This window comes from Melospiza melodia, chromosome 6, assembly GCF_035770615.1.
Source record: "Melospiza melodia melodia isolate bMelMel2 chromosome 6, bMelMel2.pri, whole genome shotgun sequence".
NCBI lineage: Eukaryota > Metazoa > Chordata > Aves > Passeriformes > Passerellidae > Melospiza > Melospiza melodia.
Window position 1 is genome coordinate 58749421 of NC_086199.1, and position 22374 is coordinate 58771794.

General features: G+C 41.5%; 1 protein-coding gene across 2 annotated transcripts in view; it reads left to right on the forward strand.

Annotated features, from left to right (window-relative positions):
- The first annotated feature begins 3343 nt into the window (after window positions 1–3343).
- INSC (INSC spindle orientation adaptor protein) overlaps window positions 3344–22374 on the forward strand; it is a 127356-nt gene continuing 108325 nt past the window's right edge. Inside the window, exon 1 of one of the 2 annotated variants that reach the window (XM_063159464.1) lies at window positions 3344–3527. The gene's annotated coding sequence lies outside the window, so the exon portion shown is untranslated. Of the gene's footprint in view, window positions 3528–12105; window positions 12219–22374 lie in introns of those variants that run through there. The other variant, XM_063159465.1, reaches the window with a different exon arrangement.

The following is a 22374-nucleotide window of genomic DNA, read 5'->3' on the forward strand; positions in this document are numbered from 1 at the left end:
TCAAAGTAGCATTTGACTTAATGAAGGAGATTTTACCTGCCCCATGGTCATTGGTGTTTCTGAGGAGACTGACAAGGACTTTGATGGTTTCTCTGTGGAAAGCATGCTGGATCAGCATGACAAACAGTGTGAGATGGAGCCACATCTTTGTGGAAGCCATGCAGGGGTGTTTGCCTTGTCCCACTTGGTGTCCATGAATCCTGGGGAGTGAAGTGTGGCAAATGACAAATTCCTGCTGGATTTTTTCCTCTCTATTTTCATTAACCTCTGAATAGAGATTATTTTAATTAAAATAATCTTGACAGCACCTATGAAAAAGCTGTGGGGGTTGTAACAGCAATTAGGTGTGTTGTCAAAGATGATAAGCAGCCTGGTATCACAGGAAGGAAATTAACACTCTGACCAATAATGGAACAGTAATCTTAATCCAGGGCTTTTCTGCCTCTTAGGAACTCTTCAGAATGGATGGATTTTGGAGACCAGGCAATTTTAGAACAAGACAGTTAAGCAATCAGTGCCATAAAACATCTCCATTTTAAAAGTCAATGTCATACTGGTGTAATAGTGGCTGATGGCCAGCCAGCAAGAAATGTGATGCTAATTGGACATTAACAGTGCAAAGCCTTGATGATTTTCCTTTATTTTGGATATCAGAATGATTTGGATTGTATTCAACATCAGGTGGTGGAGATTAAGAGTGATCTGCACCAGTGCCAGGTGTTTCTCTGGGTTCTCCACTGCAGAGAGAAGGCATGGGAATGCTGGCAGCCTTTCTGTGCTGTGAGGAACAGAAGGTTTGAGAACCTTCCTTTCTAGGTTGTATCTTGTATCACCACAAGTCTTTTATTACTTAGGAGCTGCTCTGAGCACATAATTCACAGGTCTTTTGGTAGATTGCAAACTCCCTGAATTAGAGTGTTTTGCTCATCCTGAAAGCACCATTCATCCTCCAGGTGACCAGCATCACACTGGGAAGAGCAGAATTAAAACCAAACCCCCTGTGCTGGCCCAGGCAGGGCAGGGGGAGCTCTGTGGGTGCCAGGGCTGGACTGCTCTGCCCTGCACAATCACAGGGGGCTGGGGAGAAAGGCTGCCCAGGGAGGAGCAAGTTGTGAAAACAGCCACAGTTTTACTATGGGAGAGCATGGCAGGGGACTGAACTAAGGGTTGGAGTCAGATGGAATCTTGGAAGAAGAGGGCTGGGAATAGTCCATCTGTAGGTGCCAGAGCAGATATGGGCAGGCTTGTAGGGCATGGAATGGATGAAGCTGTGCTTATCCATAAAGTCTGAGGTAAAAATGAGGCTGGAGAAAGTTTGTGGTTTCCTGGGTACCTTCGTGGCACTTCCTGAGGTAGATGCTTCTCTGCACATCACCAGTGAAGGATTTCTGGGTATCCTGTAGGAAAGGAGTAAATGGAGAAATTCAACTCCTGTGTCAACAAGAAAAGGGCTGACAGGTTTTATATAGACAACCCTGCCTTGTCCTTATCCTGCCTTCTCAGCTGTAATCCAAGCAGAACTGCTCCTTAGCATTTAGGGCTTGTTTTTCCCTTGTTCTGCACCCCTGTGCTCCAACTTGTGCTCCTCTCCTTCACATTGTCTTGCCCCACTCTCAGCAAACAGAATTCAAGCATGGAATGATAGCATGCCATGTTCCTGGTTAGAGAAACCAGCACTGTCATGTGCCTGAGATGTTTCCAAGGGAAGCAGCTTCCTTGTCCTGCTGAGGCTTCAGTAGCCCTCTGTCATTTCCAGCAATGTGTGGGTAGCAACCTACAATGTGCACCCATCCACACAGGGGGTTTTTTAAACTCCTTTTTTCATCCCTAAAACTAAAACAAATCTCTACAATTAGTTGAAAGCTGCATCTCAGAAGAAGTGTGATTTGAAGGAGAAGAGAATAAGTGGAAGATATTAAAGAAAGAGTTTATTTCTTGTTCGCTTTGCAGTGTGAAGAGACTGGATGCTGCTACTCCAGAGACTAACTCAAAATGTAGTGTGAGAACATTCCTACCCCAAGGACATTTCCACTGTAAGAGAAAGTAAAAAATCCAAGCAAAAAAAAGCAACATGTAAGTAAAGAACCAGGGGACAGGGGGACAACAAGTGATTTTTTTTCCTGTTAAAATATGTATTGTTTGTTCCTTGCAACCCTCCAACTTACAGCTCTCTCATGTCTTCTAGTGCATGTGGATGAAGGCTTTGACCTGAGGGATGATGACACCAGGACCAACTCACTTCTTGGACTAAAGCAGGAGGGAGATTTCTACAGCTTTAGGAGCTGTGTGTAAGGCAGCCCAGCCGGCTGCAGGGGCTGGGGATGCCCTAAGAGTGAGGCTGGGCAGGGACTCAGAGCTGCAAAGAGGAGTGAAAATCAGGGCACAGTGGGAAAGGGCAGCGATGGAGCTCATCAGGGGAGGGTGGATGAGAGCAGAACAGCAGCCACTCTGAAAGGCACAATGGGTGAGGAAGCTGGAGCAGAGAGGAGAAGGCAGCAAGGACAAAAGTTCATCCTCTTCAATGCTGACAGAGTTTTGGGGAATTGAACTAAAAGCTTCCCTTCTGAGGGAAGTCTCAGGTCTGCAGAGCTCCACAGATCAGAAATGAGGTACACTGAGTTTCAGAGTCAGCTTCCAGGCTGAATGTACAGGGGAAATGGCTGTAATTTTTTTACTGATAGAATAGGAGCAAACATTAAATGCAATAGAAGCCAAACATAATTTCCAAAGTATTTTCCTACTTTACAAAGCCAGAAGTTTAAAAGGTTTATTTTGTAAGACAGCAACAGGCAACATATGAAGTACTTCTAAGGAAACACCTGTGTTGTGTAAAACCAGTAACATACCAGGCATAACATGGGTAAAAAAACCAAACTTTTAGTGCTCTGCATAATATAATTCATTTTTTTTTACTAAAAATATTTAATTAAAAAATATCAGCCTACATTTGTTGAAACTGTGTTGGTGTCCCACTACTGACAACAATTCTCTTTTAAAAGGAAAGTTTTTTACAACTTTCTTCCAGTAAATCACATCTGGATTTATAACTTTATTGAAAGTTTTTAATGTGTTTTTATATCAGACTGTATTGTAATGGAATTGTTATTTATCTCCAGATTTATCCAGTTTCTGGATAATCTTTTTGGACTATCTTTCATTTATGAGGGTCTTTAATTACATTCCTCTACTAGCTGACCACTACAAAAATTGAAATCCTCACCACAAATCTGTAAAAATGTTTCCACTTGCACAGGGAGACAAAAATAGAATAATTCCATGTCTTTTTGGACGGGTGCCTGGCTGAAACTATGCAGGGTTTGACTGACAAGAGGATGTAGTCTTTGCTGAGAGCGCTTTCTTTAAGGTCCTTTTTAGTCTTCAGGAACATTTAAGTAGATGAATGAAGAGAGGATTTATGCTAGTTTCCCTTCATTTTTGTTGACTCTGCCTGCTTTTTTATAACTTTTGTCTCCTGCAACAAAATCTTTTCAGCTCTTGGGGCTTGCTGAATATATAATCACAAGCTGGTAAGTAGGAACTTCAGAGAGTTTTGGGTTGAAATGGCACTCTATTCTTTTGTGTACAGCTGTGGTAGAGAAATAAAACCCCTTTGTGCAGATAAGGAAAAAGCAGAATTATTGAAATGCTCAGTATTTGCCAGGGTTATAACTGTAAAGTGTAGTCTTTCAGTGGTGAATAAATGCAGTTAACACATAGCTCAGCCTGTGAATGCAGTGGAGAGACTTTGCTGGGGTAAGTTGGGGATTATTTTGCATCTGAGTGAGCTCTCCTCGCTGTGCTGCACTCCATGTTATCCGTTTCCTGGGGAATGTGGATGGGAGCTTACAAAGCACAGCAGGTAATTGGCTGCTTCAGCTGGAAAAGCAGAAAAAAAAAGGATATTTGTTGGTATATACAGAAATAAATGAGGACAAATGGCTGTTAGGTGATAATATCTGTCCATAGTCTTCTGAGGAGTCTGTGAGGTTAAACCCATCCTGGCACTTTGCAAGGGCGGTGAGTGTGTTAAATGTGAAGTTTAAACAGTTGAGCAACTATTTCTGTCTGTGAATTTAGTAATGGAACTCTCATACACTTTGATTGTAAGAAAGGAGGTGAATGTGTGTGTGATAGCAGCTTTTTTGAATGATTTCTGTTGCTGTTCAGGGCTTGTGTTTCTGTATCTCAGCATTCCTTTCTGTGTTGCTACTTTATTTTGAACCATACCTTCATTTCATGTGAACAGTCTTATCTGATGCCTGTGGAAAGCAAACATAGCTCAGCCTTTAGGAACTTTTTTCTGTATTTCTAAACCTGGCATACACCGAGGCAAATATTTCCTCTTGGAAAGGGTTAGGTGCTTTTTCTCAGTTGCACATGTGGCAGATTCTACAGACAGACTGAAAAGAGCCTGTAATGGTATATCTATGTTTTTGGTTTAAAGTGGTTTATGTCCAGGTAGGGTGGGGAAATGTGTTGGCAGTGAAAAGACAGATGTAGCCAGGTTCCTCCTGAAACAGGGCCATTTGCATGGAAACCTTTCTGGTCCCTGCCTTTTCTCTCCTTCCTCTCTTTCAATGAAGCAGCATTAAAGTCAAGGCTGATGGATACTAGAATAACATCAATTCTAATTTAATTTTCGTAACATTGTGTAAAACCCCCACCTGTCTAGGGTTTGATATTCCAGAAACCTATGCCTATGGGTAAATGTGTATGATGGATCTCACTGGAGCTGATTGACACAAAAATGTAATATTTACTTCAAAAATGTTTGCAGTTTCATTTTGCAGGATTAAAGTCCTTGGACAGTTGGATTTTAATTTGTTTCCTGAAAAATCTCACCAAGAACAATGCACATGTGTGCTGGATGTTGAAATTGTGCTGCATGTGTAGAAAGAGACAAAAATGAAATATTTTGTGGGTTTGATAGGTCTACATGGCTGTATGTAGGGAGAATACTTGGAAGGCTGAAAAATAGATTATGCATTATTAGCATTTTACTATCTGTAACAAACAAAGGTTTATTTCCTCCCCTTTGGTAAAGAGGAAATCCAAGTTTTCCTTTGCTTCTTTTATACACCCCTGTACTCTTTGAGGTGGCTTTAAATTTTCATCAGTGTCATACGAGGTAAAATGTGTATTAAAGCATTAAGGAAAATGGGGTTAAGACCTGCACTGTCTAATAAAAGAAATTAGTATTTTTTGGCAGCCATCCTTTGGCCTGTGTAATTTTTTTCCAAAGGGCACTGACATTTCTCCTGGCTTCCTTAGGACTGCCATTCTGTGTGTGGACATGTTTTTCACCCACTGACCTTTTTTATTTATTTTCTTGAATGCCAAATATTTAATGTGTCATTTCTGGCACAAAGTTCTGGTGATCAAAGGGGAAACAAACGGGGTTGAAGCAGGTTGCTGGAAAGGCACACATGGGATGGCACAGCCATGGAAAGCTCTTTTTTTTTTCCTGCAGGCTGAGCACCAGTCCTCATGCTAACTTAATGAGCACAGGAGGAAGCACATATTTTCCTGGGCCTGGAAAGCAAATGTGGTCACAGAGTGTGAGGTTTTCTACCAGGATAATCAGCTAGAGTGGCATGAGTGACTGCCTGCCAAACCTCTTTTGCCTCCTGTGTGCCTGCCCAATTAACTCCATTCTCCATTCTTCAGTCATCTCCCCAGGCAGCTACCTGCCCTTAATGGGCCATAAAACACATGGCACCAATCCATGTGGAAATGTTTTGGGGTGTAGGGGTTGTCTCAGCTGTTTGTAGGGGTCTCTGAGTGTCAGAGGCAGCAGTGCTGCCCACAAATAAATTCAGAGGGTGTACCTGTGCCCTCCTTCTGGTTGCTGGAAGAGTCTCTTTGGGTTACATAGGTCATGGGATGAAAGATGGATTCCTTTGGGAGAGCTGCACAGAGGAGCCAGTGGAGAAACTTCAGCTGAGCACAGAGGGAAGGACCTCAGCTGGGATTAGATACCGTGGTTCTTATATCTTAAACAAGATTTCTTCTTTGCTTCTGCCTGCCTGCCTCCCTCCCAAGCGGGGATTTGCCATAACTTTTCTAATTGGGCTTGTGAATGGATTGTGCTTGGTGACAAGTCCAGCAGCTCAGTTCTTTCCCCGCTATGGCCCCTGTGCCTCCTGGACTCCAACCCTCCATCTGCAGCATGGGGTGGGAGGTGCCAGATGGTCTGGTGGAAGACATCCATTCCACAGACTCCAGATTCCAAAGAAAAAGCCCCAGGAAGGCCTGAACTTGTGCAGGTGAAGCTCTGCAGGGAGGGAAAGCACCTGGAGCTGTGATCCCAGAAGACAAGAAATCCACAGCTTTTGGGTAGGCTCATGCTTGAAAACATTTTAGCAGGCTTGTGACCTTTAAAAGAGATTAGAGCTAGCTATTAGTTCATTTGTACCTCCAATGTTCTTTGAGTGTGTGCTCTATAATATCTGAATATATACATATATTCAGATAATATAGAGCATATATAATATATATATATAGTGTGCAAGTGGTATTTCATAGAAATTTTTTAAGTTTTTAGAGCTAAGGAATGTGTTTGATTACCTATAACTATTCCTTGGGGTCTATATATATATAGATATATATATCTATATAGATTATATATATGTATATAATATATATATATAGTGTGCAAATGGTATTTCATAGAATTTTTTAAATTTTTTAGAGCTAAGGAATGTATTTGATTACCTATAACTATTCCTTGGGGTCTCCCACAGAGATGTGCTCGATCTCAGGGTATTATCCAGAGCCTCAGAACTGAAGCTATTGATTGAAACTGGAGTGGATCACTGGGACTCTGCAAAAATTTAGGGCTGAGCCAAACTTCTAAGATCCTGCCTTTGCATATTTCTGAGTATCCTTGAAATCCAATTGCTCTCATGAGGATTGAGAACTGGAAGGATGGATTTCTCACTCATATTTTTCTGGGAAAGTTGAGACAAATTGGGATAACACACCTGCTAAGTGCCACTCTAAGTCATCTAAGAAATTTAGAGCATTTCATGAATATAAGCCTGCCCAGCTTTCCTGTCATGCAGGAAAAACCTGTGGAATCAAATTTACTTCTCAAACATGCTTATTTTTGCACCTTCATCCTCAGCTGGCTCAAGGGACAAAAATCTTCTTTTGGTGGTCTTGATATTTATCACATGGAGCTTCACATGAAAACTTTTGATATCAGAATTCCAATTTATCAAAATTGAAATAATTTAGAGTTACTGAGGTTTTTTTTGGTTTTTTTTTTTGGTTTTTTTTTTTTTTTTGAGATAAGAGAGACCTGGGAAAAGCTGCTTCTATAGAAATGATGCTGTTGTGATACCCTCACACCCCCAGACTCTGCACCCTGGCAGAGTCTCAGTGTAGTCAGTAGAGCCACATTAATTTGTCTCTGGCCAGGAAAAGCCCTCATAATTTTAAGTCATATCTACATGAAATAATAATAAAATCTGAGAACTTGTATCATACAAGCATCACTGGAGAGGGATGACATTCAGACCAGAGGTGTTGCTGTTACCTGTCAGATTAATTTAGTGGCCTCTCCCCGCAACCCCAAACTCACAGACTTGTAGAACTGTTAGGGAAACCCAACAATTAGTGGTGGGTCACTGAGAGTTCTGATGCTTTTTGTGCTCTTGGTTAGGAAGGAGTTAAAACCAGTTCTGGAAGTGAGCTGAAATATTCAGAGTAAGAGTTTTCCAGAGGAGGCTGTGCTGACTGAGAGTGGACTTTGTGCTTTCCTCTGCTCTCCTGCTCCCTTAAACTGTGGAAAGAGTAACAAACCCACTGGCTGTGGGGGCTGCCAGGGAATGGCTCACAACAAAGAAATTTGGTATTGGCCTGGCTCAAGCATCCTCAAAAAAAGCCATGCCTGGCTTTGAGCTGGAGCTCAGGTGCTGAGAGCTGTCCTGCATTCCCACTCCAGGCTGTCCAGGGCAGGTCCCTGGGGAGCAGCACCCATATGTTTGATTTGGCTGAGTGTGTTAGCTGGCACACAGATATGCTGCCCTACTCAGTGCAATGGAGCAGGGTTAGGGAAAATGTTTCACTGCTGTAATCTCAGCAGAGCAAACATGGAAAGGAATAACAATCAGACCTTCGGGGCAGCACAGGCTCTTCTCCCATTTGGGGCTTGCACACAAGGAGACAGTGCACCTTGAGGCAGGAATTCTGCCTCTGGCCAAGGTTTAAACCCCATTTCTTTCCATAGCTGTGCACCAGCTACACCCTCTCTCACCAGCTCTGCGTCTCCCCTGGATGAGGGTGGAATCTCGCTTCTCCAGGATTTGCTGTGGGGCAGCAGCTGCCAAGGTCCCGGTGCTGCAGGGAGGTCATTGCCAGGGTCAGACCCAGAGAGGCAAGAGCAGGAGTGCTGAACAAACCTTGGCAAAAGCTGATCATGCCTTGGCTAAAGTCCTTATTCCTCTGGCCTGCTGAAGGTGTGCTGAGGGAGCCAGAGAACTCATGCAGCTCTGCAGCCAGCTGCGCATGCCTGCTGCAGGAGTTAAAACTCACTCAGGCAGTGGGGCTGTGGCTGTTGCCTTATTCACTTTAAAATATGTCATGCTGTGTTAATTATCCTTTTCACATGTGTCAGAAGTGAGGTATGATTCATAAATGAGGATTAATAAATGAGGATATGTTTTGCCTTTGGTGCTGTGTCAGTCAGAGGGGGACAGGGTGCAAGCTGTGCTCACTGAGCCCTTACTGCAGGTGGAGACTGCACTGGGGCCCTGACTGCAAAATCTTTCTTGTCACCAGCACACCAAGCTGGTGACAAGGCTTGCAAACTTACATCCCAAAAGTGTCTTGGAAGCATTTCTGGAGGACAAAACCTATTGCAAGTAGTGCATTTCCAGCCTCTTTAGTAATAGCTTTTCTGCTAGCTAATTTCTGTCCTTAGGAGGAAGTGGCTTCCTTCCTCTCTTCATTTAATTCCTTTGCTGTGCTGACCTTCACCTGTGTGACTGGCTCCCTGAAATCCTCTCGGGAGGATCAGTGTCACTTCTAATAAGCCAGCTGTCACTTTACACCAAACAGAAAGTAAGTGTTCCATTTGGTAAATGGCCCAGGAGAACCCAGAGGCTTTTTCTACCACCCTCATTTTTTTTTTTTTTTCTAGGGGAAAGTGTTTTACTTTGATGTTGCTGAAAGTGCACAAAGCGGATTTGAAGCTGCAGATTTAAGTGTCTTGAGCGAAGGCTACCATGCGAGGCTTTTCTTTATTTATCAGCCGTGCTGAAACGCGATCAGAGTTACGGCACGGGCTCCGGGCACAAAGAGTTTTCTTGTGTTTCCAGCCAGAGGATAAGGGATATAAGGGATACACCGTGTGAGGAACACACTGGGAATTTCTTTCCTTTAGAAAGCTGCACAGGAAGACACAGGAAAAGTAAGATTGTTACACTGAGCTCTTGGCTGCCGATGCAGGGCGCAACACTGCTTCTTGTTGGGAATTTTGCCATTGATTTGATTGCGAGCAGGACAGCTTTTCTCTGTCACAGCTGTTTATTTATTGTTCCCCTTCTGCTGCTTTTTGGTGCTGACAAGCACCACCTGTGCCCCTGCAGCAGCTTGCACAGGTGGGTTATATTTACACCACTAATCACAGGAAGTATTTGAGAGTGGAAGTGAAGGGGAGCTCTGTATTTGTGTGCCTTTCACACAGTAGCTGGTGTCTGAATTCAGCAGCTTGTGGAGCACAGGTTTTACACAGAGTCTGACAAAAGTGAAATCAGTGCAGGTTGCTGGCTGACAACCCCTGGAGAGCACCTTGAGACAAGAACAGAAAGTGGCAGCTCCGGCGTGCGAGAGGAAGGCCATGGTGTTTGTCCGTGGACATGGAGGTTGTGTAAGTATGGCTGCCTGTGGGGATTTGCCTCTGTGCTGGGGATTTTGCAGCTGAGAGGAGGGCTGGCTGTGGGGTCAGATGAAGGTGGTGAAATGCTACCCATGGCTCTGCAGCTGGGCTCTGTGAAGCCAGTCCCCCTTCTCAGGAAAGGCGAGGCCTCTCAGCCATGCCCCTCAGGGCCTTCTGCCCAGTGTTGTTTGGAGGCACCTCCACAGCAGTGCAGCAATATCCCACTGGCTCTCCTCTCCCAGGGGCTCTTCAAACCTCTGCTGTCACCACTGTTCCTTTGCCAGCAGAGGCTAAGGGACAGCAAGCTGCTCAGTGCATGTTACAGGAGGCTGCCCAAGCTTTACCCTGGAGATGATCCTTCCTCCTTCCTGGCTGCAGAACTGGGGAGGGCAGCTTGCCTCTTGTTCCTCTGAGCACTTAAATTTGTCCTTGTCTCATGATCTGCATAGGCTGGAGGCTTAGGGCCAAAATCTTTCTTTGCTAGCACCCTAATTGATACTCTAAACTAAGTGTTTGCAGTAACTGAAATAGATATCTGAGAGTGATTTCAGGATATTTAAATCTAGTTATGTACCCAGTATACCATCCCTCAGCCTGAGTGAGCTTTCAAACTGTGTGTGTGTGACAATTATACATCTGGCTTCTCTGTGTCTTCCCAGGTGAGGGGAAATGCCTTAGAAAGTTCCAGTCTAGAACCCTGTGCTTGGCCCTGCTCTGCATTAAGCAAACTGTAAAGAGAGGGTTCTGGCTTTGTTTGTTGAAGTTTTGTGTTGGACTTTTTCTTGGATGTGTTGGCTGGATGTATTCCTCAGGCTTTGACTTGCAGAGAGTGGTGAATCTGATATTTAATTGAAGTTAATTTGTTTTTTGTCCCTCTTGGTCTACTTCAAACAGCTACAAAATGGGACTACCTAATCTCTAGACCTCCCCAAAACTGCTGGCCAATACTGCACCTTAAACAAAGTACCAAAATACCTTAAACAGTAGCCATTGAGGCACACAGCTTTGAATAATTGACTTTCTCAACAACAGCTGAAGTTTGTAGCTTTTCAAATGAATGGAACTGGAGCCCCCAGAATCATTGTCTCTTCAAGCCACTGCCCAGGTGGGAAGCAGAGCTGGGTAATGAGCCAAAAATGTCTCTCTCTCTCTCTATATATATATATAGGGTAGCTTCATTTTCAAGAGATCTAGGATTGACTTTATTTTAAGTAAAAGTGTGTATGTAAGTGTCTGACTATACAAAATTATGTATGGAACCAACAACTGATAATCAACCTCGAAAAATGTGTAAGCAACAGAGGTCTTTCAGCATGTGCTGCTTGGATGTAAACCTAGGAAAACAAAATAGATTCTTTTATGGTTAGATCTCCTCATGTAAGGGAAGTCAAGTAATTCCTAGACTTGGTGTAGTTCCTTGCTGTTATAGTTGGAAAATAGGCAATACACAACTCCAAGCATAGTTTAGACCTTTTATCTTTGATAAAACTTGGTCCATGTCACTCCCTGTGGATGTGGGAACAGTTGATAATTAGGATAGTGAAATGTTTCCTTGTTAGCTACAGGGCTCTGAAGACAGTCAATTCAGTATGCTCTGAGAGTACTGAAACTGGGCCACTGAACACTTGCTGGTATTAAATCAAATTGTGATTTATGGACTCAGACTTCCTTCTGAACTTTATATCACTTAGAGCCTGCCTAAGTGACAGCTTCTTTCCTAGAACAAGAAAACCATTTTGATATGATATTGCACATTTTTCATACAGTGAGCCTATCTATTGCAGAACTTTGCCCTATCCCAGATGTAGGCATTTTACTATTTGTAGTCTGCATACATGAATTAATAAAAATATAGCTATTGTTCTTAGCATCTTGTGAGATCTAGATGTGGGTTTAAGGCTGTATAATCTTGGACATTAAAAAAACGCCTTGGAGGAGCAGATTTAAAACATCAGCATCCTCAAATTGTCTCACTTAAAATATTCTCAATTTTTTTGGCTGAAACGCCACCTTACTCCCATCACTTACATTAGCCTTTCTACAAGCCAGTTGTGAGAGAGATTTCCTGGCCAGGAAAACTCCCTTTCTCTGTTCCATGTGTTAAACATTAACTTAGCTTAGTAACATTAGGACTGCATTTCCCTTTCCTAACTGTATTCCTCAAAAAATGCTGTAGGTAGGAATCCATAGCAATCACTGAGTGTGATGGTCCTGAGTGCCCTGCTGCAGAGGCACCACCTGTGCAAAGGAGTAGAGCTCTTGGGAAATGAGTTAACAGAAGAAAAGAAGCAAACCCAAGCCTCAACTGGCTGGGCAGTCAGCATTGGGTGATTTGGTGAGGAAACCTAAATCACTGCTTTTTTAATCTAGTGTCATTTTGAAATTAGTAATGTGTTTGAAGCTGGGATAAATCTTAAATATGCTTCCTGGAGAAGTGTTCTCTAAGCTTTCATTGCTATATTTTTCCTCTCTACAAATGGAGAGGCAATTAGCTGCCTGTGAAAGGCAGGATTTGGAGAGAAAATTGTGGTTATGTACTATATGTGCAAACCTGGCTCTGCATTTACAAGCTGCAACTGAGCTTGTAATGAATGACTCTTATCTTAACTAGGCATGAATATTTGCATTGATTTCCACTTAGCAGTTGGTTTTCTGTGCTTTTGAAGGTGGAGTGACTTGTTAATTAATTATTTTTTTCCCTGTTCAACTAGAAATTGGTGCTCATGTTAGCTGGGTTTATGTTTAGGGGGAATGGAGTATGAAAAGAGAAGCTTGGCTCATAATTACTGTGCGAGTGGAAAATGTGTTCCCAAGTGTGTTAGGATTAATACAGCCAGCACCTGTGAGAACCTGTTTCAGTCAAACAGCAGATGCTGGAAATTCCTCAGTAAATAATTTGGAGCTAGTATTCTTCTTCTGAGTGTATAAATCAGTCCTCTCCACTCCCTTCCTTCTTTTAAGCCCCTCAGATCTACTTTCCTTTTTTTGTTGCTAAAATGGTCCCCAAGCCCTCACTCAGTGTGTTGATCCAAAAAAAAGAGTACAACTTCCCACTGAGACCTTTGGAGCAGCTGTGCACAGCAGAGATTATCTCCTGTTGGATCTGGTAATCTCCAGCAAAAGCTGTGATTTGTACAGTTATTTTCACCACAGCCTGCAGGACCCAGCTCATGCTGCAGGAAGCTCAGTGCTGAAAGAGGCCTGGGTGCTGCTCACAGGTCCAGAACCATGTAACAGTAAGTGGTAGTTGATTTGGAGGGTGGCAATGTGAGAAAAATCGTCATTGTCTTGGTCTGAGTGTCACAGAGAGGGTTTTGTGCAGATGGGAGAGCAGAGAGAGGAAATGTTGTGAATTACCAGGCCTACTATGAAGTCCTTTGCTCACCTGTTGGTGTTGCTGATAAAGTACAAAAGTGGCAAAACAGATTGGTCACAGGGGTGAATGGTGCCATTGCTGCATTTTTTTTTTTAAACAACAATTGGGCAAATACAAAAAATAGGGAGGACAAAGGTGTATCTCTTTCAGTTTCATAATTTAAATTTCTAATGCTTTTGGATCCTCTATACTCCCATCATGGTGATGAGTGGAAGTCAAACCTTAATTTTAATGCTGCTTTGAGCATGGCGCTAATCAAGGTGAGATTTGAAGAAGATTGACAGAAATGTTCTGATCGTAGCACTGGTCCTTGTCCAAACTAAAGTCAAAGGTGGGAGGCTGCTCTCTGGCTACTAAGGATTGTGTTCTGTTGCTGCACTAATAGATGAGAGAGGAATTGAATTTCTTGATGAAGTAGCTTCATTCAGTTGTCTGTAGGGTGCTATTTGGAGACAAAAAATGAAAACGCAAAAGCCTTGTTCTAGAGGCAAAATGAACAGTGGGACTTCAGAATCCTATCAATTGCTTTCAAAAAATGATCCTCCTCATAAACTACATAAGTGAGCACTATTTTTTTCCATTTGTAAGTTTCTTTTGGATGATAACTTTTGGTGGGAATGCCAGTTGCCTGCTGTGCAGGGCTCCAGAGCAGTGCCAGAGCTCATGGACTCATGCTCTGTTCCATAACCCACTAATCCACATGCACAGGAAAGTGACCTGGTGGCAAAATGTGACCCAGATAATGTCACTGGTCTCAAAAATATTCTTTTCTTTGTCATGGTTCCTTGGTGGTTTCCATGGATAAAAGTACTATCTAAATGAGGTGTGCATCTTCGCAGAGGGAGGTTATTTCACAAGCACCTAGTGGCAGATTTGGGGTTATTTCTGTGCAGAAGCTGGCAATCGTGCCTCAAGGACAGACAGAAGAATAGTCTGAGATTTAATCAGATTCCCTATACCTTGAGTTTCTCTTCATGGTTTCTGCCTTTATGATAGTAATCGACAGCTCTTACACTTAATAGCTGGAGATAATTTTGGTTTTTCTCTTGAATCTTGCATTTTTTTTGGACCTAGATAGGAAGTCTCATTAAATGTTTCCATTTTCAGCAGAATTTTACCTGTCATTCTCAAAACTTGAGCAGAACAAACTACATCACAAAATAATGGTAAATAAAACTTAACATAAACCAAACAAACTTTGTATAATATTGTGAATCTCTGCACCATTTTGTCCAAGGCAGACTACAGTTTAATGGGCTTTCAAAACAGAAAAATAAATCAGATATATCTCTATGGAAAACAAGTGAGATACTTCTTATCACATGAATAAACAGTTCCTTTAGAATATTGTTTTGCACCATTATGGCTTCAAGTACCATTTATGTAGTCTACTAATGAGAGGCCTCTGTAGCAGCTAACACACCAGGTATGGAAAGGGCTCAAAATTCCTAATTCCTTTCAAAAGTGAATACAGTGTGTCAGAAAGGAAAGGAGAAGGGGAAAAGAGTAAGGAGTTAGAACTTTTTATTAATAATAACAGTGAACTAGCCTGGGGAGAAAAGTTCCTATGAAAGGATAATACATAAGAGATTTTCACACTGCCTCAAGTTTTTTTTTTGTTAAAAAAATTCAAGATTTATAAAGATTTTTTCAATTTAAAATATCTTTTTTTTTTCTTGTCTCTCTTCTCACAGCCTAGGTACCTGCAAAATAAATTGATGGAATGGGTACAGGGGTAATTGGTTTAAAGAAAAGGAGATGGAGAGGCAAAAATTGAATAATATTGCTAAAGAAGGAGCTGCTTGAAAGAGGCAACTGACCCATCAGAGTGTTGCAAAAGTATAATTTGAGTTTTCAGCCTGTACTAACACAATTGTTGTATTGTTGCATATGCTAAATATAAGTAAATATAACTCTGTAATATATCCATATAATAAATATAAGTAAATATAACTCTAGATTTTGGAGCAATAATGAAGTGCAACTTTCTGTGCCAAATCAATACATTCATTACTTGTTAGGGATTTGATTCCATAACCCAAGTGCCCATAGGTGGAGATGAGATCACATCTGAAATACCAGACAAGCTCTGTCATGGCTCCAGGTCTCTGCAGAGCAGTGCCTGACTCTGCAGTGCCTGCCTCCCTTTGACCTGCCTATGGCTGGTATTTTTGGAAAGAATATTTCAAGTTTGTGGATGTTCCTCTTTTTTTAATTTTTTTTTTCTTCCTTTCCTTCCCAGAAAGCCCAAGGGTCTTCATGGAGGGGAGACCTGTAGTTTGGCTCGCTCAACCTCTGATTTACTGAGGCTGAGACTCTTTACAATTTCCAGTAAAAAACAAAAAAAGTACATTTGTGAAAAAGACTTTTTATTTTTATTTTGATTGCTGTGGAGTTTAACTGCTTCAAACTGGGGCCAGCCTTTGTTCTGTCTTGCAGTTAAGTAACTGTGGCATTTATGATAGCCTGCAATTACTGTACAAGCTATCATTTTTCCATTTCAAAAGTCATCATTTCTCCATGCTTGCAGCATTATCTCAGATGCCACAATTATGTGCACCCTCAGGAGGAGGAAGTGGCTGTGGCACATCGCATACTGTGGTGTGGCCAGGGCAGGGAAGTGAATTTTGGGGATTTCTGGGATAAGTCTTCTTGTGGAGCCAGGTTTTCATGTGTGTCTGATGAAAAGAGTTAGTTCACAGCACATACTCTAATGCTTTTTCCTAGGAGGATTTGAGGCCATGAATTCTCAAGTGATTTAAAGATATATACAGGAAAAGTAATTATGAGGTAGACTGCAGCAAAAATAAACTGGTGAATAGCCAAAGTCTCATTTAGTCTTAGGCAGACTTGAGAACAAGATCCAGGGCACAAAGAGGACCAAAAAGTGTTTCTGAGTAGGCAATGGTCTCAGACATTTTAAAACCAATGTGCAAGGAGACCACTTCCTACTGGAACTGCTAAAAGAGCAAATTGGCTGTGGCAAACCTGGGAAAATTGTGCTGTGCTTGATTTGTTTGCTCTGATTTGCCCTTTGGCTTCCTGGAATTTTTAGGGTTGAAGCTCAAATATGTGGTACCTGCAAGCAAAGGAAGAATAAATCCCTACCTTGCCTTTTTGTCAGGGCTTTGCTATTTATTTTATCAGGCAATTTGCAATCTGCATATGACACAGAGCATGTGGGAAGGCAGGGATTTCATCATTGATCTCAGATGAGCTGGGTTCCTGATGGCTTCAGTGCTTTGGAAGCTGAGGGATATTTGCAGATGGATTTGGATTTATAAGATCTGCTGCAAAAATAGATGCAATTTTAACAAAACCTTTCACAAGGGGCATATGAATTCTTCTGCCTTTTGCCAATGTATTAACTAGGGCTGTTGAAAAGTTATGTCAATCTCTCCTTAGGCAGGAGCTGTGGGGGAGAATTATGTTACAGCCTTTAAGTATGACCGCTTTCTATTCTTGTGGAGTTAATCTGTCAAGTCAATTTTTTAATCAGTAACTTTTTACAAGTATGTAGATTGTTTATTATACAAATGTAGTACAAGATCACTGTTTATTTTTTCTTAATGTTAACTTAGAAGTGTAACCATGTTCAAATGCTTTGATAGCTGGATGTACTAGGACGGCCAAATACTTTTTGCTCTTTCATGCCTTTGAGACAGCTGGTAAATGCTTCATTCTGCATACAGGGCAGAATCAGCTGTGTTTACTGTTCAACAATATAGAGTTGATTTGGTGAAGAGGAGATTAAAAAAACCCAGGGAAATGCAATCCTAAAGCTTGGCTGACATCATTGCTTGGCAGCCTATTTATTACAGGCGGTCTTGTCTCCTCCTCAAAGCTCTTTGGGGTTCAGGCCAGGCTGTCTTGTGCTCAGGCTGCTTGTGCTGCTCTGTTCCACGGCTCTGCTCTCATCTGGGGCAGGGGAGGCTGCAGCCCCTTCCTGCTGCAGCATCACTGCCTGAGCCCTTCTCTCCCAAAGACCTCACACCGAGTTTTACGTGGCTTCTGCTGTAATAAACAGCATAAAGCAGCCACTCATGCAGGGCTTGTAAAAGCTGACTTTGTGCTTTGTCTCAGCGGTGGTCTGAGTAGTGCTGGTACTCTGTGCACCTGTTGGGTAGTAATAGGAGAAAATCAGGATACAATTTACAACTTTTATTTTGAATGTTGTCCATTTAAGCATTGCCATGGAAGCTGATGATACATGAAAAGAGAAGTTTGCTCTGCATTTTTTTAATTTGTGCAATTAATGATATGTTTACATGAGAAGTGGTTAAATGCACAGTGGTTTCTTAACATATTTCTAATGCAGCACTTAGTGCTGTGGTTTACTTGACAATGTGGTGATTGATCAAGGGTTGGACTTCGTGATGTTGGAGGTCCTGTCCAACCTTGATGGTTCTATGAGTCCATGAAATATCTGTAGTCCCATTAATATCTTGGATGGATAAAGGCTCTCTTAGAGTCATCAGAAAGGTTTTTTTTGCTTGATAAACTTAGCACGAGTGTCTGGTGTCAGTTTTACAGTAACCTTCCTTGTTTGAGCCAACAGTGTGGTGCCAGGGAGGCCAGTAACCTTCCACGTGTCACTAAAACAATCAATTTTTGCCTTTCTGTACAAGCACACAGTGTGTGGGGAGTGAACAAAGCCCTTTTCTGCCTTTTATTCTCAGTTTAGACTGCTAAGAAAGAGGGGGAATTACTTTTAATGAGCCCAAGAAGTTACTATGCCCATTCTTGTACCCTGCAGCCAGATGTCACCCTGATTTTAGTTGCAGTTGGGTGCAGTCTCTCCTTGGACTGTGAGCACTAATTCTTAATATCACCCTCAAATGTTGTGCAAATGTATCAAAGCCAGTACACAAATGCACTAAAATATAAGGAAACAGTGAGAAAACTTATGATGCTTATGGTTTGTCCAGAATATTCTTCTTAAGTAGCAAAAGTGATGCAGAAAGGGTTTTCAGTGAGGTTGTTTGAACATTGAGCAATTAGCCAAAGTTCAGTGCAAGTCAGCTCTGTTACAGGGATCCATCACAATTGAGAGCTCAGAATTGGCTCACAAGCTGAAAATACTGGTGTAAAACCTGTTGTGTCTCACTGAATGCAGCTGTAACTTTTACTTTTCTGCAACAGCATCTGGGAAGTTCAGCCTTTTAAGTGCCACTAGAAATTATAGGCAGTAGTGTCATTGGATCAAGGTAGATTTTTTTTTAACACTGCAGTATCAAAGGAATATTCCCTGGTCCAACAAAACTTTGGTGATGAATGACTTGCTTGTCCTGACAAGAAGTTAAGTTCACTTGATAAATAATTGTTTTCTTTTTATTTTATTTAAAAAGAGGGATGGAATCTTACATACGACCATATTTTTTTCTTAGTAACCTGGCTTTCAAATCACAGTATAAGTTTTCAATTCCGATGTTCAAAATACACAGAAATTACTGGCACAAATGGGCAGGGGAGCAGAAGCTGACTGATTAAATTGCAGATGCTTGTGAGCCACCGTGCTGTGTCACCCCCACAGTGTGCTGACATAGTGTTCATGTGTTTGGGCACTGCCTTTTCCTACAGATATGCAGCTCTTGCATCACCTCTTTTTACCAGAACAGGACAGAACGTGCACAGATGCTTTAGGATATTGGTAAAGAGTGAAACAAACTTGTATATAACCAAAAGAAGCCTTTATTTTTCATCCTTGTTCTTGTTTCTTTTTTTTCTCCCTAAGTGATAAGCTAATTTTTATCTGAGCTTGAGTTGTGAGCTTGTTGTTCCTTGTTCAACTTATTGTTCACAAGATCCTCTCCACTTGTGCTATTTTTTCTACATGAATCCATGTTTTCTTTTGCAAGACCATCCTTTGCCAACCACTACGTATTTTTGGTACTGTTTCTTCCTTGAAACACAAGTCTAAAGACTTGGTGGCTGTGCATTTTGTTTCTAGCATGAAATCTGTGAAGGTCTGCACAGCCCATTGCTGTGTCTCTTACTTTGTCATTGGAAATAGATTGCCAGTTACAATCTGTGTGTATTTAATTTGTCTAAAAAAAATGGGTTGGCCAAATTTTCACATTTTAGAGTCATTCAATTTACCCTAATGGTCTTTAACTGAGAGTTATGTTCACACAGTAGAGGATAAAATAGACTGAAATTTTTTTTTCACAGCTATTAAATTTTTGAACTTGATGAGTCCCCATCTAGTCGAGAAAATACAGGTTTTTGAGTTTGTCCAGTATCCCTATGAAATCTGGCAAGCAAGAGCTAGATTGCTTGAGGTTATTGGAAGATAAAGGAATAGTGCAAAGCAAGGAGTGTGAAGAGGAATGTGATTATTTCTACAAGGCAGAAACTTGCTTTATTTGACAAAGAACATGCTCAAACCTTAATGAAAAGATTTGGCTTTAAGCACAAGTTCTGTATCTTCGTGGCTGGATGTGCATTTTGCAGAATCAGGGTGTGAGTGACTCACTGGGCTGCACAAGGACCAGGGACAGAATGGGACTGGGGCTCTAAGCACGAACACATCTGTCATGGGAAGGGCATCACTTCCAAATGAACTACCAGGGACAGCAGATTCCATGTAGAATTTCAGTTAGGTGGGCAATGCAGCCATCCCCTGTGAGACATTAAAACAATGTTCTGGATCTAAGCCCTTTCTTGAGGGGTGTGTTCCACTCAGCGCTGCTGGCACTGGGAGTTTCTGTGGCACATTTCCCTTGAATGTCTTCAAGAGTTGTGTCAAAGCCTCAGAAACCATTGGTACTCTGAGCATCTACATGGTAAAACAGCAGCTGTGCTGGGACAAACCATGGGGTGGCACATGTACAAACTATGGGGTATTTGACAGGGTTGGAGGCAAGTGCCAAAGGACAACACAACTGCTTTCAGTGGAGATTCACAAGCAGCTTGTCTGAGAAGTGCTGAGGTGGCTGGCCCTAATGTAGCAAATCATTTCAGCAGGTGTCATGTTCCAAAGGTGAGATTTTTCATTTTGTTGCATATGAGAGTCCTTAAGTAGTTTGCTGGATTGGGATCCTGGCAGGACTGAAGCCTTAAATATCTTTGCCCATTAAGCAGCATAAGTTATAGCAAGAATTTCTTTGGATTTGCAGCTTTTCCTTAAATTCTGTGACATAGTTATACTGTTTCCCTATTGGTAGTTCTGCTTCTTTAAGAGCTTGAAAGAATTCATTAGGTTTTATAAAATTTAAGAGTCTACATTTTATTCCTATTAGATATGCAATGCCATTTAAAGAGATTGGAAAAAAAGGAAATCAATCAATAAGCCGCACAAAACTAATACTGATGAAAAATACACCTCTTGTAGGACTTTGAGGCTGTCCATAGAAAGGATTGCAGCCTTGTCAACCAAACCATCACAGAGGAGTACTTGTTTTCTGGCCTGCCAAAAAAAGGTGATTTTGAGAGCTGTATTTGCACTTAGTGTGGCGGCAAAGATGAAGCACATCTAGCAACAGCTCAGCTGAGCTCAGCTTATCTGAGCTGCAGAGAACTCACACTTAACAGCAAACCATCATAAATGATGGATTAGTTCCTCTACAAAATGACTGCTGTTGAGCTTGATTCTGCTTATGTTTCATGATTGCATTACACACCTTTGTGCCTGCCTGGTGGTGATGCCTTTCTCTTTTGTGAAGCTTCTTCATGCTGGTTTTGTGTATTATCGAAGAAGGAATTGGGAGACTGGGTGGCAAATGCTGAATGCGATGCATTTTTCAAGAGGTGTTGTTTGCCAAAACTAGCTGAATTAAATGGCTCTTCAGCATAGAACAGCATATGTTTCTTTTGGCTGGTGAAAAGAAAGCTGAAGCAAGGCTGGGAGTGCTGTCATGATTCAGGCAGCAGGACCTGCACTGTACTCACCCAGTTTGTGCTATTGTAGCTTGCAGGTTTCCTGTTGTTCTTCTAAAACAGATTTTTGCACATTGATTGAGGGTCTCTTTTGGCTTGAAATCAGGGAGAATGCAGCAGTTTTTCAGTGCAAAAGGGGTGTGCTGCAGCTGTAGGTTCTCTGTCTGCCCAGACAATAAATCTGCCTGGATTAGATGGACTTCAGCAGTTTCCAGGACTGAAAACTGGGCCAAGCAAGAAAACAGAGAGAACATGATTTCATAAAGAATTTTACTTAGTAGAAAAAAAGTCTTTAAATGCAAATCTTTTGGAAATGGACACCATTACTGGTGTTTCTCCAGCTGGATGGATTTAAACTCTTAATTACAGAAGCATACCAAATAAGCTGTCCCCCAAAATATGATACTTCTTGTCTCAGTCACGAACCTGACTATTATTTTGAGGTTAAAAAAGTTTTCCAAAGGGATGAATTTGCCCTTTCGTTTCTATCCCAAATGTTCCATTTTAGTAATAAAATGTGATCTCAGCTTTCCTTCCTTGTTCTAGTGGAATAAAAATTAAGTCTACTTTCAGCATTATGTAAACTGCTGGTCAAGACTTTGCTTTATTATTTGAATACATGGTGGTATCTAAATTTGCAGGTAGGCCAGTATTCTCAGGAACTGTGAAATTGGTAGAAACCTGCACCATCCATGCCCTTCCTGGTGGGTTTATTAAATACAAAACTTTTGTAACTTTATCCATAACCTTTAGGAACTATTTATTGTGAGCTGAGCAGAAAGAGTCTAATTAAAATTAACTGATATTTTATTAGTAAAAAAAATTAATTATTATCAGAATTAAAATAATATGCCTTAAGGAAAACAAAGAACTGATATCCTTATCACTGTGAAATGGTAAATGTCTTTTGGAGCAATTTTTTGACCTTAGATTTGCTAGTTTATCTTTGTTCAGGTTACTGAAGGGGAAGCATAGGGAAGATGTAGGAATGTCTTGGGTAATAGGTATAAGGGTTTAAAAAAATATTATTTTTGTTTTGTTTTTTGTTGTTCTTTTTCTCTCAGGAGAAGTTTTTTGCACTCAGTGCAGGATGAGTGCAAAGTATCTATGCAGGGCTGAAGCATTTCCTGCTCTGCAGGCCTGCAGTGGGCACCAATGCACTCAACAGTTCTACAGAGAACTTGAGGAAGTGGCTTGTGGGATAAATGTCTGCTTGTTTATTGGGATGGATTAAAAG